General features: G+C 55.6%; 1 protein-coding gene across 7 annotated transcripts in view; it reads right to left on the bottom strand.

Moving 5' to 3' along the window:
- GDPD5 (glycerophosphodiester phosphodiesterase domain containing 5) overlaps window positions 1-14,293 on the bottom strand; it is an 83,092-nt gene extending 68,799 nt beyond the window's left edge. For 4 of the 7 annotated variants that reach the window (XM_059188741.1, XM_059188727.1, XM_059188774.1 and 1 more), the window contains exon 1: window positions 13,814-14,293. The gene's annotated coding sequence lies outside the window, so the exon portion shown is untranslated. Of the gene's footprint in view, window positions 1-13,791 lie in introns of all 7 variants that reach the window. The other 3 variants (XM_059188747.1, XM_059188734.1, XM_059188764.1) reach the window with 1 other exon arrangement.
- Between the last annotated feature and the right edge of the window lie 350 nt (window positions 14,294-14,643).

Genomic DNA, 14,643 nt, shown 5'->3' with positions numbered 1-14,643 from the left:
CTTCCCCCATCACCCTGGCTCCTTCCAGCTTCCTGAAGACGTACGTAACCCACTTGTTGCCACCTTTCTACCTTTGCTCAGGCTCTTGTCTTCCAAGAATGCTCTTCCCAGCTGGCTAGAGCCTGCCACCCTGACAACTCCCAGGATAACCTCTGTGCTTCTTTGCGGGGAGATCCCCCCACAGAACCCCCCTTGCCCCTCCCCAGCTCAATCCCAGGGGAAGTATTCCTCCCTCTTTCCTTCCCCCTTCTGGACCTCCCACACTCCTGCCCTCCCTGATGACCTCTGTGCCCTCTGCCCAGGGTAACTGCTCTTGGAAGCGGCTCCCTCATGCCCTTCAGAACCCAGGACTAAAGCCCAGATGAAGAAAGCGTCAACCCACACTCACCACAAAGACCCCTGAAAAACGAGAAGAATTACTTATTCCTTTTAGGGCTTGAATTTGGCTTTCTTTAAAAACCCTTGGCGGGCATGGGGAAATGAAATGGAAGCTTCTTAGTCAGATTCATCTTGGCATTTCCAGATGCTGGCTCTGTGCCTGGCGCGCAGTAGATGTCTTGAGATACGTTTTGTGGAGGATGAAAGAATAAGAATGAGAGGGTCTCCACCTTGCACTTCCTCTCGCCCAAACTCTGCCGTTATTACTGATTCCTTCCTGGGGCTAAACCATGCTCCCTGTGATCCTCTGTCAAAATGCAAACAGCCTCAGGCAAGGAAGCTACTCTAGCTGGAGGCAAGATGGGAAAGCGAGGGTTTGTAGATCAGCGGTTCCCCAAGTGTCCCCTCCAGGCGATGAGTCCCAGAGTCTGCTCTGTGACAAAGGAGTTGCAGGCTGGGGAAGGCTGGCTGCCTACTGTACCGCCTATTGGGATCCCTAATTGACATCAACACATTTCAACCGATGTGATCCAGCATTTCCCGAATTTGTGCACGCATGCCTCCTAGGACCCTGACCATCACAGGGAAGCAGGGCTCCTGAGAGCACAAGTGTGGCCTGGAGGATGTGCGCTGATCTACTGCAGAACAAGGTATGGGCACTACAGGGCACTCTTCTTCGCACTGGCCTTTTTACAGAGGCATGGGTCTGACCTAAGCCACCACCAACCATCTTTCGGGACAGAAGCAGAAAATGAAAGGGACATCATCCGGCTGACAAACGGAACACAGAGGAAAAGGAACAGGGGACGGGACAAGCTAGAGACCTGAGCTCCCCTTGCAATTCCATGCTCACTGCTGGCCACTGGGCGGGAGACCTCATCTTGCTGAGCTTTGCTTTAATCATGCACAAAACGGGGCGAATGCTATTCTCAGAGCTGTTGCAAAAACTCAGTGTGCTGATGCATGCAGAGACAGGGTATAAACCGGAGGTCCTGTACCGGCACGTGTGAGGTACATCACTCTCACCCCGCATATACTGCCTGGAGGCTGTGGTCACGTCTGGACTGATTACAAGCCACTGCAGAAGTCCTTGACCAGGGAGGGAAGGTGGGAGGGTGGGTGGATGGATAGACGGATGGATGATTTCCTAGCAGGACCCAGAATGGGTCTATTTGAATAGGTATGAACACACAAATGAATGAACAAATCCAATAAATTCAATTGTCGCATCTCTTCGTCCCTGACTGGTAGAAATAGTAAATCAGAAAGGAAACACACATGCACATGCAAGAGGGAAGAAAGGTACTGGATAGCTGGAGGCTGGTCTGTGGGCAGCAGAAAGAAGGTCAGGGTGAGAAGAACCAGAAGCCTGCCAAGGCCGACAATCTCATGGAGCAGGTGCAGTAGCCCCGGCTGCTGGGTACAGGGGTTGGCGGGGCTTGGCGCTCCCAGCAACGCAGTCTGTGCCCCAGGCCCATCTCTGAGAGGTTAACCATGTCGGCATTGTGCATGGAAAGGAAGTGATCTATCCTTTTCACAAAGGTTTCCAACCCAAACTGTTAAAAAGGTTGTTTTTAAAGGGGATAAGGGAGCAGAAGGAAACTTTAGGGACACAAGCTTAGCCGCCTGGAAAAATACTTCTTACATTTTCCTACCAAGTTACCAACATGTTTGTGCACGGGAGAAACATCTTAAAAGTGCCTACTGCGTGCCAGGCAAGCACTGTTAGGTATGTGGGTGGGGGAGGGCAGACTAAGGGCCTCATCAGATAGCATCGTGCTGAAGACTGGATAAATGAGGTGTGAGGTCACTTGAAGACAGAAAGGGAAGAGCTGGAGGAAAAAGCCACAGACAGGAAGTCTGGAGGACCAAGCTAAATGACCTCGTGACCTCAGGCAAGTCACCTTCCTTCCCTGAGCCTCCATCTTCTCGTCTATAAAGTGGGGAGATACTAAAGACCATGAAAACTGTGATGTTGCCCCAGGCGCTGGGCCAGTGGTTACAGACGTGTTATCCTGCCCTGGCCAGCACAGCCAGCCAGACAGCTGTTGCTATTTGTTGCTGGGAATGATTGTCCCTTTCACAGATAAACAAACTGAGACTCAGCTGCTCACTCACTTGCTCGAGGGCACTCGAGTTGGTGGGAGCTGGAATTTAAGCCCCTGTTTGTCAGATTCCAGAGCTCACCTTCTCTGGACCTCCCGGAGGAGTCCCAGGCTGCCTCTCACTGATTGCTGAGGATTCGGTAACACCATGGATATCAAAGTGCTTTAGGTATCCCAAGCCAACAAGAAACAAATCTTGATTTCTCCATGAAACCAAATACTGAAGTTCACAGGGCATTCAGAATAGGCCGCAGCTCAGGACTCCTGGGCTCTTGACCCCTCTGCCTCCTCCATTCCTTGGCCAACTTTTTCCCAGATCCCCCATCCCAGACCAGAAACAGCCTTGTTCATGACCACCTGGCTCCCTTATGCTCTACCCGACCAAGGACCTAGAGGACTCAGAGTGGCCCAGGTGCCATGGGGGACGCCAGGGCAGAATTAGGAGTTCTGGGCACCCTCACCACTCCCCACAGAGAGGCTGTGGGGTCCAGGCCAGTCTTCTCATCTCTCTAAGCCTCGGGCTCCCCCCACAACATGAGGGGTTAAAGCAGACTTCATAAGGGAAAGATACTCTCCAAGGAGGGACTCAAGAAATGTGACTGACCTTTAGCTGAGTGAGTTTAGCTGGGTGGGTAGGAGGAGATCCAGGCTCTCAAAATCCTTGGTTTGAAGAGGAGGGTGCTACCCCACCCACCAGGAATCCCCCATCTAAACTTGAACTCCCTAGCTGCCCTTGGGAGCCCTGGTCTGAGAGTGGACTCAGCCTTTACCAGCACTAGCAGGACCCTAACCTGCTGGTTTCCCCAGGTGTCTGGGGCCCAGGTCGGGGGAGAGTTAAGAAAACAGTCTTTAGGCAGAACTGCATACATCTTCGCGGGTGAGAGTTGAACCCCAGGCACAGACATCCTCACCATGGCCCAGAGAGGTCGCTAACTGGCTCCAGGCCATACAGCAAGACAGGTCAAGTGGGCACCAGGATCCAGGTCTCTAGGCCCAGCTCAGTCCACCTCTGTGGAGCCCTCAGCAAGAGGGAGGAGGTTCCAGTTACAGCACAATGGCTCTGAGTCAAACACAAGAAAGAACTTCCTGAGGCGGCATTAAAAATGGACCGGGGGAGGGAGAGAAGCATGAGGAGGACTGTGGAGTTCCATCTAACATAAGAGGCCTGAGCTCACCCACTAGGGTCATTTCAGCAGTGAAACAGGCCTGCAAGGTAAGAGCTGCTGCCCTTGTTTCATTGGTGAGTAACCAAGGCTCTGGGAGGTGGAGTGACCCGCCTGGTGTCTTCTAAGTCCTGATCAAAAGAGGCAGAGCTGGGCCTTGCAGCCAGGACAGGCTCAGAAGCCACACACCTCCCTTCTCAGGAAGGCCTCTGAGGATCAAGGCCCTACCACACCCGCTCTGGGCATCTCAGCGCCCCTCCTCAGACGCCCAGGGCAAGTTGTGGCAGAAGCACCCGTTCTGTCAGGGAGGAGGGAGGGTTCAGGGGAGGCTGGATGCAAAGAAGGGCTCTGCGTCCCAGGCCTGTGCAGCCACCCCCAAAATGCCACGCACCAGGGGCCTCACAGGTGTCTTCCACTCTTCCATGTCATGTACCCCAACACATCTTCCTTCTGACTATGCCTCCAGCTCTCTGCTTGACAGGAAGCCCACATTACCCGCAAATGGAGGGTCAGAGAGGCCAAACTACCTGTCCACCATCAAAGAACCAACACGAAACTAAGCCAGGACTCAAACCCAGGTTGGCCTAAATCCAGAAGCCTGATTTCCCACCACACCACTCTCTCTTTGGGTGCCTGCTGTGAGCTCTGGTACTGCACGCCCCACTCACTGCTCCCCTAGGGCCATGCATCCTCTCCCTTCCAAGATGGCCCAACAGAGGGCCTAGCCTACCTTTACGACTCATTTCATACACCCACTTTGCCATGAAGCCCCCCTAATTTCTCTCATTCTCTTCTAGCTCCTGTTTTCTCCTCTGCCTCCTGCTCATGGCTGCCCAGCCCACCTGTGACGAACAGAACTGGCCCGTGTCCTGACCACTTGCCTTCACCCCATCCCCTGCCCCCCATCAAGAGATCCTCCATGGGAGGGACAACCTGATTCCTCTTCTGGCACAGATGGACTCGGGGGCACAACTTGGCAACACCCAGTCCAGCTGCTCTGTCACAGATGGGGAAACTGAGGCTTGACAGAATGAGAAGCCATTTCTCACAGGACATGGTTTGCAGCTGAGGACTGGGGGGAGGGGTGGATAGCTGACACATGGGTGTCCACAGTATTGCCAGGCTGCATGACCCTATGAGAGCCTTGTCACTAGAGCAGAGTCTAGACTGAGAGCGGTGACGGTCCCCGTCCTCTCACTGATGGTCCAGCCACAGCGTGAGCTCTGGGCTCCCGCTGTATTTTTTGTGATCGCGGCAAAGGCTGTCATTTCCTGGGCACTCCCTGCTCGCCAGGCACCATCCTGAGTACTCACACTTCCTCACTCTTCTATTCTTCACAGTGACCCTGCGTACCCTCTGTTACCCCCATTTCACAGCTGAGAAAACCAAAGCATAAGAGATTAAGGGGCACAATGTGTCATTCTCCAGGCTTTTATGGTGGAGTCAGGATTTCAGGAAAGTCTGGTTTCGGAGCCTGTGTTTTAACCACGACTCCACACTGCCTGACAAGGAGGGACAGAGCCACAGGCTGTTCAGGTGATCAGGCTGGACAAAACTCAGAGCCAGGTCCTCCTGGGACCAGTGGGGGTGGAGCCCAACAGAGCAGCAGGCACGGTAGGCAGAGGCCCAGGCGCCAATCTCAAAGGCAGGCTAAGGCACCACTGGTAAGCCAGGGATGGAGAGATGGGCTCCCCCCAGAGCTCCCTCTCTGGGAAGATTGCGGCAGGTGGAACGCTTTAGTTCATTTTGGGTGGGGGGCTGAGATCCCCGTCAGAAGGGGGATGCTCAAGTAACAACACATTATCCTTAAACTGCTTCCTGAGGAGGGTGGGCCCACGGGACTCCATGGCTTTTGAGTGAGCAAGTGAGGAGTACCTTTCATTTGCCACTCCAGGCCCCTCCCCACAATGCCCAGGGCCGGGGAGCCTGATCCCCATGGGTTGGGCTGCACTGGGTTCCGTGCCATCAGCTTCTGGGTAAGTTTACCCATGGGGGAGCCCCAGTGGGAGATTAGAGGAAGGAAGAGAGATAGTTGAGGCTTTCCATCCCACCACCATGGGTCTCCGGGGTTGACTCCCTCTACTGCGGGCCACAGCCCCAGTCCCTATCACTGGCCACTTCCTCCCTTGGCCACGTCGGCCCACTTCAGCCCTGGGCGGTGACTGCTCCCGGGGGACTGTGAACTCTGAGTGCTGCCCACCACTTTACGGGTCTGCCTGAGCAGCTCACCCTGGGCTGAGACACCCCCTCTGGCAGGGCCAGAGCAGAGGAGACCAAACACCACCCCAAACACCACCCCTGACAACCCTCTTTCTGCAGCCTTCTCCCTGAACAGACCTTGAAAGTTGCTTGTAAATACACAAGGGGTGAACGAGGGGAGCGGGGCAGCTACAGGGGACTCGTCACTATTACTGAGCACACAGGCCTCTGCTGTCCCAGCACAGGGAGCAAGCAGGAGGCAGGGGTGGGGCCAGGCCCAGGGAGGGAGGCCTAGGAGGCAGCGTTGGGCTCCGAAGGAGGACAATCAATCGAGGACAGTTTCTGAGTGCTCACTCTGCAGGAGGCACCAAGCAATTCATTCACGTCTCACTACAGCCCAAGAAGGACATCCTATTTAGGCATTTTCCAGAAAAGAAAACCGGGGTTTAAAAAGTTGAAACGACGCACCCAAGGTCACGCTATCAGTGACCAACAAAGAGCACAAATGCAAGTTCTTCGGCTTACAAAACTTATCCTGGTGACTCCGTTGAAATAATTTCACTGAACTGGCTTCCAACAGAGACAGCTGACTTAAATGGGGTCAGTTATTGGTGAGGGCCAGACAGAGGCCTCCAATGTCTCCCCGTGACCCTCCCCTAAATGAAAAACAAAAAAACAAAAAAACAAAAAAACAACCTTCTAACATTCTTCAGTTCTCCCAGGTGGGACAGGGCCTCAAGCGGGTGGTGCAGCTGGGTGTCCAGGTTGGAAAAACAAGCAGACTCAGACAAGGCTTCATTGTTACAGAGGGTCTGACGCTTTGGCCATTAAAACAAACCCCAGCAAAACAAAATGCCTGCCGCCTCGTCTTATCTCTTAGAGAAGGGGGAGTAGGCAAGGGCTCCAAGACAGGGTGTGGGTCCCTCCTCACACCTCCAAGAGACCCAGCCTCAGGTGGCTAGGGCAGGAGGAAGAGCACTAGTCAGGGCAGGGCGGACACAGAGGCTCAGAGAAGATGCCAAGCAGGGAGCAGAGGAGGGTTGGAACCCAGACTTATCAGACTGCAAAGTCTTCCCACTCCTCCATTTCTCCAGGCAGGGAGCTCCCGGGGAGGGCTGGGCCCCAAAGGAGGATACAGAGTGGAAGCCATGAGCTCCATTTCACGGGGGCGTGTGGGTATCCCTCTGAGGACTCCGAAGAACGCAGGCCCCAGAGGGTGGTGGCTGGTTGTCAAGCCTGGGGAGCAGACATCACCCGGGAAGCTTTAAAAACTCCTCATGCCTCGGTCTTTGGCCCAGGCAGGACTTTTTAAAGTTTCCTAAAGGATTCTGGCGTGCAGCAAAATTTGAGAGTCATGGGCCCAGATGCCCAGAGCCCATTTCACAGCAAGGGTGAGGTCTTGTCCTCAAGACACCACAGCCAACCAGGAGCTCAGACAGCTCCAGGGACCCCTGACTTCAGGACTTCTCAGGGGCGAACTCCTTTACAATACTTGGGGATCCCAGCTCCTGTCAGTGTCTTTGAGCCTCTTGCATGGGAGGGTGAGAAAAATTCTTCACGGTATTTTTTCCTTTAGAAGCGTCCACTTATTTAAAAACTAAACAGCCACCAGAGTGATAATGCTGCAAGACCACCTCTAGAGGTGGGATTCTGAGCAAAACCTGTTTATCCTTTTCCATGGGAGATTGGTCCCAGGCCTGGGAAGAGCTGAGACTCTCAGGTAGCCCACACATCCTCCGCACCTGCCTTCCTCATGCCCTCAAAGCAGGATATCACAGGTGGTGAGACAGCGTGTAATCCTGGGAAGAGGGAAGCCTGTGGGGTTTTCTGCCTAAGTTAGGCTCCCCACCAGCTCCCCTGGGACAGGAGTCTCTCCTCTCTGAAGGAAGTGCATGGCGCCGTGGTCCTTCTGTGTGTTAAAGGATATGCTCACACTCAGCTCTAGGGACACCACCTCCAGGAAGCCTTTCCTGATACCCTCCCCACCCAACACTGGACAACCCCAGCCCCTGGCCTTCCTTGCCTCATTCTATCCCATCCTATGTTGTCACTGCTCCTGTGTCCTACCCTCCTTCCCAGGCCATTCATTCATTCATTCCACAGAGCCCTTTGCCTGGGATTCCTTCCACAGGCTGTTCCTGATCTCTGTCAAACTCCCTGCTGTGTGCTGGGGATAGAGCTAACAATAGCAGGTCTTGAGTGCTTGTTGCGTGCTCAGTAATTTTCTGAGTGCATTATACATATAATTTCTTTACTCCTCACCCCAACCTTATGCACCAGGTGCTATAATTGTCCCCATTTTACAGACGGGGACACTGTGACCCAGAGAGGGTAAATCACTTCCCCAAGTCACATGGTTAATGAGTATGTGCACTCAGGCTGTGGTTTGAGCATGACTATGACCATCCACAAACACAGATGGGACGGGCCCTGCCCCAGGAGCTCACCCTTCACTCTATGTGCCCACTTGTTTAGTATCTGTGTCTCTCCTCGCCGCGCCCCCCGCCACACACACAACACCGCCCGCAGATGAAAATCCCCAACAATCAAACCACATTTTGGATGTGCATGTGTGCCAGGAAACAGACCAAATGAACACTGCTTCCGTTTAAGGAAGGATTCGCTCTCTGCCCAGCCTCTGCTACTTGTAGGGCCCAGTTTGTAGGACCCAGACGGCTCCTGCCAGCTGGGATCCTGCTGCTCCTAAGGCCTGAGAAGAACCAGGTCGCTGGCCACCCCGGTGCTGCCACCTGTCCTGAACTTAGCTCTGGGCCCTCTGTGTATGACAGCTGCCTGCCCCCAGGGGAAGGTACACGAACCCCAGCTCTCTGACGGAGTCCTCCCCCCAGGCAGCAGAGTGTCCTCCTCTGGAAGTCCTCCACCCTCCCTCCTGGTATCACTGGCCAGACTCTTCAATCAGCTTCTTTCTGACTCACTCCCACACAGGGCTACCCAGGGACAGGGGAGGGGACTCAGGTTGACCAAGCACTGGCCCACGTGCCAGACCTGGCCGGGTCCCTCCCTTCTGTCATCTCATTTAGCGCCCCGCCCCCCCTCTATTATCATTAGCCCCATTTTACAGGTAAGGGACCAGAGGTAATAGGGGTTGAGCAGGCTGTCCAAGGGGCTGCCTCCCCTGACTAGGGGGTCACTACTTTGTGCCAGGAGCTCAGTCAGCAGGGGAGAATTGGAGAGGTGGAGAATCTAGTTCTGACAAGCCAGCAAGGGAAGCAGACATGCACAGCCCCCTTCCGCAGACCACAGTTCGAGTGAGGGGCGTGGGTCTGCAGAAAAGGCAGCTCAGAGTCCCCACTTCAGGGAAGTTGTGGAACCTTCTAGGAGGAGGCATCTTTGGGCGTGGCTGGAATCCTCACTGCTCTACTCCCATGACCACCACAACAGGAAGAAGGGCAAGCTTTGGCCTCCAAAGTTCTGGTGCCCAGTGAGTACTTGTTACCACCTTGGAGGCTGCGAAGGAAGAAGAAGGAGCTGCCCAGCCAGCTGCCCTGCCTCTGACCCTGCTGTGGCCCCGCCAGCCTGGCATGGCTCCGTCAGCTCCCAATCACAGGGTCTTCTCCGTCCGGCTAATGACTGTGCTGCCAGTAGCCCAGGCCTCCACCCTCCTTCAGGGGAGGCAGCAGCTAACTACAGAGCCTGCTGGCCCAGACAGTGGCCAGGCCAAAAATCACAGCTGCCTGTCACACCACATCCTCTGGCCCTGGTTGCTGTGGTCTCTTCCTCTACCTTCCAGAGTCACAGAGGATACTACAGAAGGCTGTAGCGCTGGGGGCTCAGAATCCCCCACCCCACAGACATGGGCAAACAGGACCCCAGAGGAGGCCCGACTCACACCCAGTCACACGCCCGGGCCTGGACACCTGGCCCTTCCTTATCCTTGAGAATAAGGCTCATTTCCAGGCATTTTACATGTGAGGTATGTTCTCGAGGTACTTGGAGAAAGTTGAGGGGACAGGACGTTTGTTCAGTGCCAAATAGGGGGCTGATTATTCATTCCCTGCTGTCTAGCTGTGTGACCTTGAACAAGACAGGGTACCTCTCAGAACCCAGTTTCTGGGTGATAACAGTAGCTACCTCCCAGAGCTGTGAATGAGAGTGTCTATAGAGTGCTTATCACAGAGGCGCCTGGGTGGCTCAGTGGGTTAAAGCCTCTGCCTTCAGCACAGGTCATGTTTCCAGGGTCCTGGGATCGAGCCCCACACTGGGCTCCTTGCTCAGCAGGAAGCCTGCTTCTCCCTCCACCAGCCGATCCCCCTGCTTGTGCGCTTGTGCTCACTCTCTTGCTCTCTGAAAAATAAATAAATAAAATCTTTACAAAGTGTTTAGCACAGTGGCTCATGGAGAGTACTCAAGGGCATTGGCTACTGTCAATAGCATCAGTATAGTGCTATGAGTACGGAGAGACACCCTACACACTGCAAAATGTGATGCAGGGGTAGGTATTATTTATGACTATTCCCGGGAAGTGTTAAAAATTCAGAGGAGATGTGACCAGAGGCTTAGGTAATCCAGGAATGTTTCTGGGGGAAATCATGACTGGAGCTGGGCCTTGAGTGACAGGGAGGTGAGCAAAGCAGCAGCAAAGGGGCCGTGATAGGCCTCCATGGGACAGGTCCAGGAGCCGGTGATGAGCACTAAGCCAGAGGTCCCTGCAGCGGCTGTGCCAGCCAAGGGCTTAAACGCACAACAAAGGGGCCTTCATCTTACAGACAAGATGAAGACGGGGGCAGCATAGTGCTTTCTGAAAGGTGAATTCTGTCTTACATTCAAGGCCCTGGTCACCTGCTCCTCGTCTCCACACCCCTCGCTGAGCCCACGAACCCCTGGATGATGACCCCAGAGTTCTCCCTGCCTCTCTGCTCACTACACCATCTTGTCTGCCCTTCTGCAAGCCCACCCCATGTTTCAAGTTAACAGTGAAGCACCCTTTCACCAAGTACCCATCACGCCATGTACTTTATGGATAAGACCCATAACTACGCTTATTTCACAGAGGAGAAAACGGAGGTATGGTGGGGTCGGTGTCCTGTTCACCATCTCACACAGCCAGGTTTCAACCTTGAACTAATGTCGGGACCCCTACTGGCCATAACAAGTTGCCTCTTGTCCTAGCCTAGACATCTTCCTCCTTGATGAAGCCTTCTGGGTTACTCCAGTCCTCAAGGGCCTCTCCCTGCCAGCCACCACCACCCACTTGGTATCAGAGGCCCACAGCTCGATCCTAGCTCTTCTAGCTTGGTTTCTCTTTCTTCCTATGGGTCCACCTTGCCCCCGCCTCCAATAAGAGAAGAGCCAGGGTTGAAGATAGGTCACATTTTTGGGGTCCTGTCCCCCCTCCCCCCATACCCAAGACTTCTTCCACCACTGATAAGAACCACCCACCTGCTCTGGAGGGGTTCAGAAGCTCCACTGAGCACAATTTCCTAAAGCCTGCCTCCCAGCTCCGTAAATTATTCACCACACCTTTGTGCCCTGGAGGCCAGACAATGGGCCACAGACACAATGAGTACCAGCATCCCCCAATCCCAGGAGCCAACAGCCCTGGGGTGAGGGGCTCAGAATCTAGAGGCCCCTTGCCGGGTCCCCAAGCAGATTATAGAGGGCTGCAGAACAGAGGAGCATGACCCATTCAGGAGTCCCAGCTGAGCAAACCCAAGTCTGTGAGCCTGCAACAGAGCCTTCTAATCTAAGGCAAGCCTGAGGATTTCCTGGTCAAAATTCAAGCTTCCTTCCTTTAGGAAGGAAATAGGTATTCAGCCAAGCGCTATACATTTATATCTCATTTCACCCTCAGGACAGCCTTGGAAAGGAGAAATTCTAATTTACAGAGAAGCCAGGGGCTCTGAGGAGTGAAGAGCTCTGCCCAGCGCCACATGGTGAGTGGGAAGAAGCGCGGACTCACGCCCACCCAGTCTGTCTGACTTAGCGCGTCTGTTGGCGCTGTTTAGTCCACCCAATTGGGAGCTAGTCGCCCCACTGCCTTTTCCATCTGGGTAGCTTCCAGAGCACCTGGCATGAGTCAACTCTCAGTTCCTGAAGCAAACTCAAAGGTCCCAGGCAAGTGGCTTCATCACTCTGAGCCTCAGTTTCCCACACGTGGTAGCCGTTGGTAACAAGCCCAGTCTTGGCAGAAATGAAAATCTCCTGAGCACTTGACAGTTTGCCAGATGTGATGGCCCCATTATCTGAGCACGTAACAAACAGCCTGCCTTGACCCCATTTTACAGGTGAAGCTTGGAGCCATGGATGCATCAGAGAGGTCTCAGGTGCCTCCCTAACCCCCATTCTGCCTCACTCCAGGTTCCAGGTTCTTCCCACCATGCCATGAAATGAGATCACAGGTGTGAAATTATCTCACCAAAAAAGAGCTTTGTTTAGATGCAGGGATTATTATGAGAATTTGAATCCTCACCGATGGGAGTGGGGGTAATCCTAAGCCCCTCAGTTACCTTCTCTTCTGGTGTCCCCAACCCCTCCAGCCCCTCGACCGAGACTCCAGCCTTCAGCCGATCTCCCCACCTTCCTCCACCTCCCAGGGGCTTTCCAGGGTGGTTCCCCTAGACTCCGGATAGCTGGGCACAGCAGGGGTTAACTAGTCCCAGCCAAGGCCACAGGGCTTAGACCAAGGCCACATTCCCTCCCCATCTCGATTCAGAACAAGAACCCACAGAGTTCATGCCAAGCTATCTTTCACAACACCCCTCTTTCGGCACAGCCCCAAGGGGCAACAGAAGGAGCCCTTGCCTGGGAATCCAGACTCATGGGACTGTGCCCCCAGACTGGCAGTCCCAGCCCTGAGACCTTGAGCGAGCCCCTCTCCTCCAGGGCCAGAGGTGTCTGGCAGGTTCCCCTGCCCAGGAGTAGTTGAGGTCAGACCTCCAGTCTCGGCCAAAGGCAATGAGGCTGCTTGCTTGTCTTGGACCCCAGCAACAACCACACAAGACTCTCAAAGCAGCCTCAGAAGTGGCCACCCTGACCTCACATGAGGGCTGGGAAAACCCCAGCTACCCACCCAGAAGATGCTAGCTGGGAGTAGATACCTTGAAGGATGTCTGGGAAGGCTTCCTAACGTGTACTTCTGCCTCAAACACTAACTTGCTCTAGGCCCCAAGGCAGTTGAGATCCTCCACCCCACCAGCCTCCCATGTCCCATGGACAATGTGAAGGATGGGAGTTGGAGAGTGCTGGGAGACCTCACCTCCCCAGCTCTGATGGGCTCTGACTTGGGGACCTTTAGAGTGAGTTTTCCCAACATGTAAGCAGCATCTCAGTGGCATCTCAGATGCCACCATGTCATAAGGACCGTAGAGTCTGGCACACAGGGGCAAGGAGTCATGGCTCCCTGGTCTGGGGCCCACAAGGAGGGAAGCTGTGGAACTGGGAAGCCTCCTACCTCTGCCCTCAACTCTGGATCACCTTTCCCCGGACGTGACTTGGCCAGGGAGTGGGAGGGAAGGAGGTCAGAGGAAGCCACCTCCCGGGCCTCAGGTTCAGTTCTGGATGCCCCAGTGGCCCTACCTTGACCCCTCCCCATCGCCTCCTGCTCGGCAGCTATCCACTTCCTTTCTCTCTCCCTTCCCTGCTTCTTTCCCTCTCCACCCTAACCCTCCTACCCACTCTCATCCCCAGAGTGAAAGAGCAGGGTCACTCAACCCCGCTGAGCCTCAGCTTCCCCATCTGTAAGAGCCGGCTACAATACACAACACCTTTTTATCTCGAGGAATAGTAGTGAGCCGCACAAGAGGGACCGTTTGCGCAAGGGTGGGGCGCGGACCCGCACACAATGGGCGCTCAATAAGTGCCTGTTTTCTCCCTTCCTCCGTCCTCTCCCGCGCCCTCTCCTACCCAGCTGCAGCCCCAGCTAGTGACCGGCACACGCCCGCTGCTGGCCCCGGCGCTGTCCCGCTGGGGTCGAAGGCCGCCCTTACCCGGCATCCGGGACTCTCTCACCTGCAGCTCTCGGCTCTCGCCGGCGCCGCGCCAGGGGGTAGCCCGGTGCTCCCCTCTTCCGGGCAAGCGCTGAGCCCCTCGTCCGAGGCGGCAGAAAAGGTGGCAGCTTCGGCTCGCAGCACCAGCTCGGTCTGGCTCAGTCCGACTGCCCAGCCCGCCTGGAACTCCTCACGGGGCTCTGGAGCCGGGCCGGGGCTTCCTGGGCGTTCAAACAGTCCCAAGTCCGAAGCACCGGGGCGAAGGCAGCTGAAGGTTCAGGTCTCGGGAGCCCGACGCTGGGGACTTCTGGGCCCCTTTGCACTCAGCCGGGGGGCTGCTGGGCACCTGCCTTAACCCGAGTGTCGGGCGGAGGGCTCCGACACACACTATAGAAAGGCTGGGAACGAGCCCGCAACCGTGGACCCGTATGGTGGGCCAGGAGCGTCCCGCCCAGGTGCACTTGAATCGGGTCGGGGGCTCAGGGCGTCCCGGCCACAAAGTCCCGGCGCAGAACCTCTGGCTGGGGCAGGCGGGGCAGGGCAAAGCGCAGGCGAGGACGCTCGCAGCCGCCGCGGCCGGAGCCCCGCGGGGAAGTCTTCCCAGGTCCGGACTCGGCTCGCTCTGCAAAATGGGGCGGACTTCGGCGCGGCGGCTGACTCCGAAGCTCCTGGCTCCGGCTCCACTTCCTCCTCTTCCCCCCCACCCCAGCTCGTTCGCCGCTCGCTCAGCCCCGAGCGGCAGCCGCTGCCACCCCCGCTGCTGTCATCCCCGCGGCCCACCCCCACAGGAGCTGCAGCCGGAGCCGGAGCCCAGCCCAACCGTGGCAGCGCCGCCCAGCGCCTGAGCGCCAG

Source organism: Mustela lutreola, chromosome 1 (genome assembly GCF_030435805.1).
Source record: "Mustela lutreola isolate mMusLut2 chromosome 1, mMusLut2.pri, whole genome shotgun sequence".
Taxonomy (NCBI): domain Eukaryota; kingdom Metazoa; phylum Chordata; class Mammalia; order Carnivora; family Mustelidae; genus Mustela; species Mustela lutreola.
Note: the sequence above shows the minus strand (reverse complement) of the source record. Positions and strands in the feature narration are given on the sequence as shown.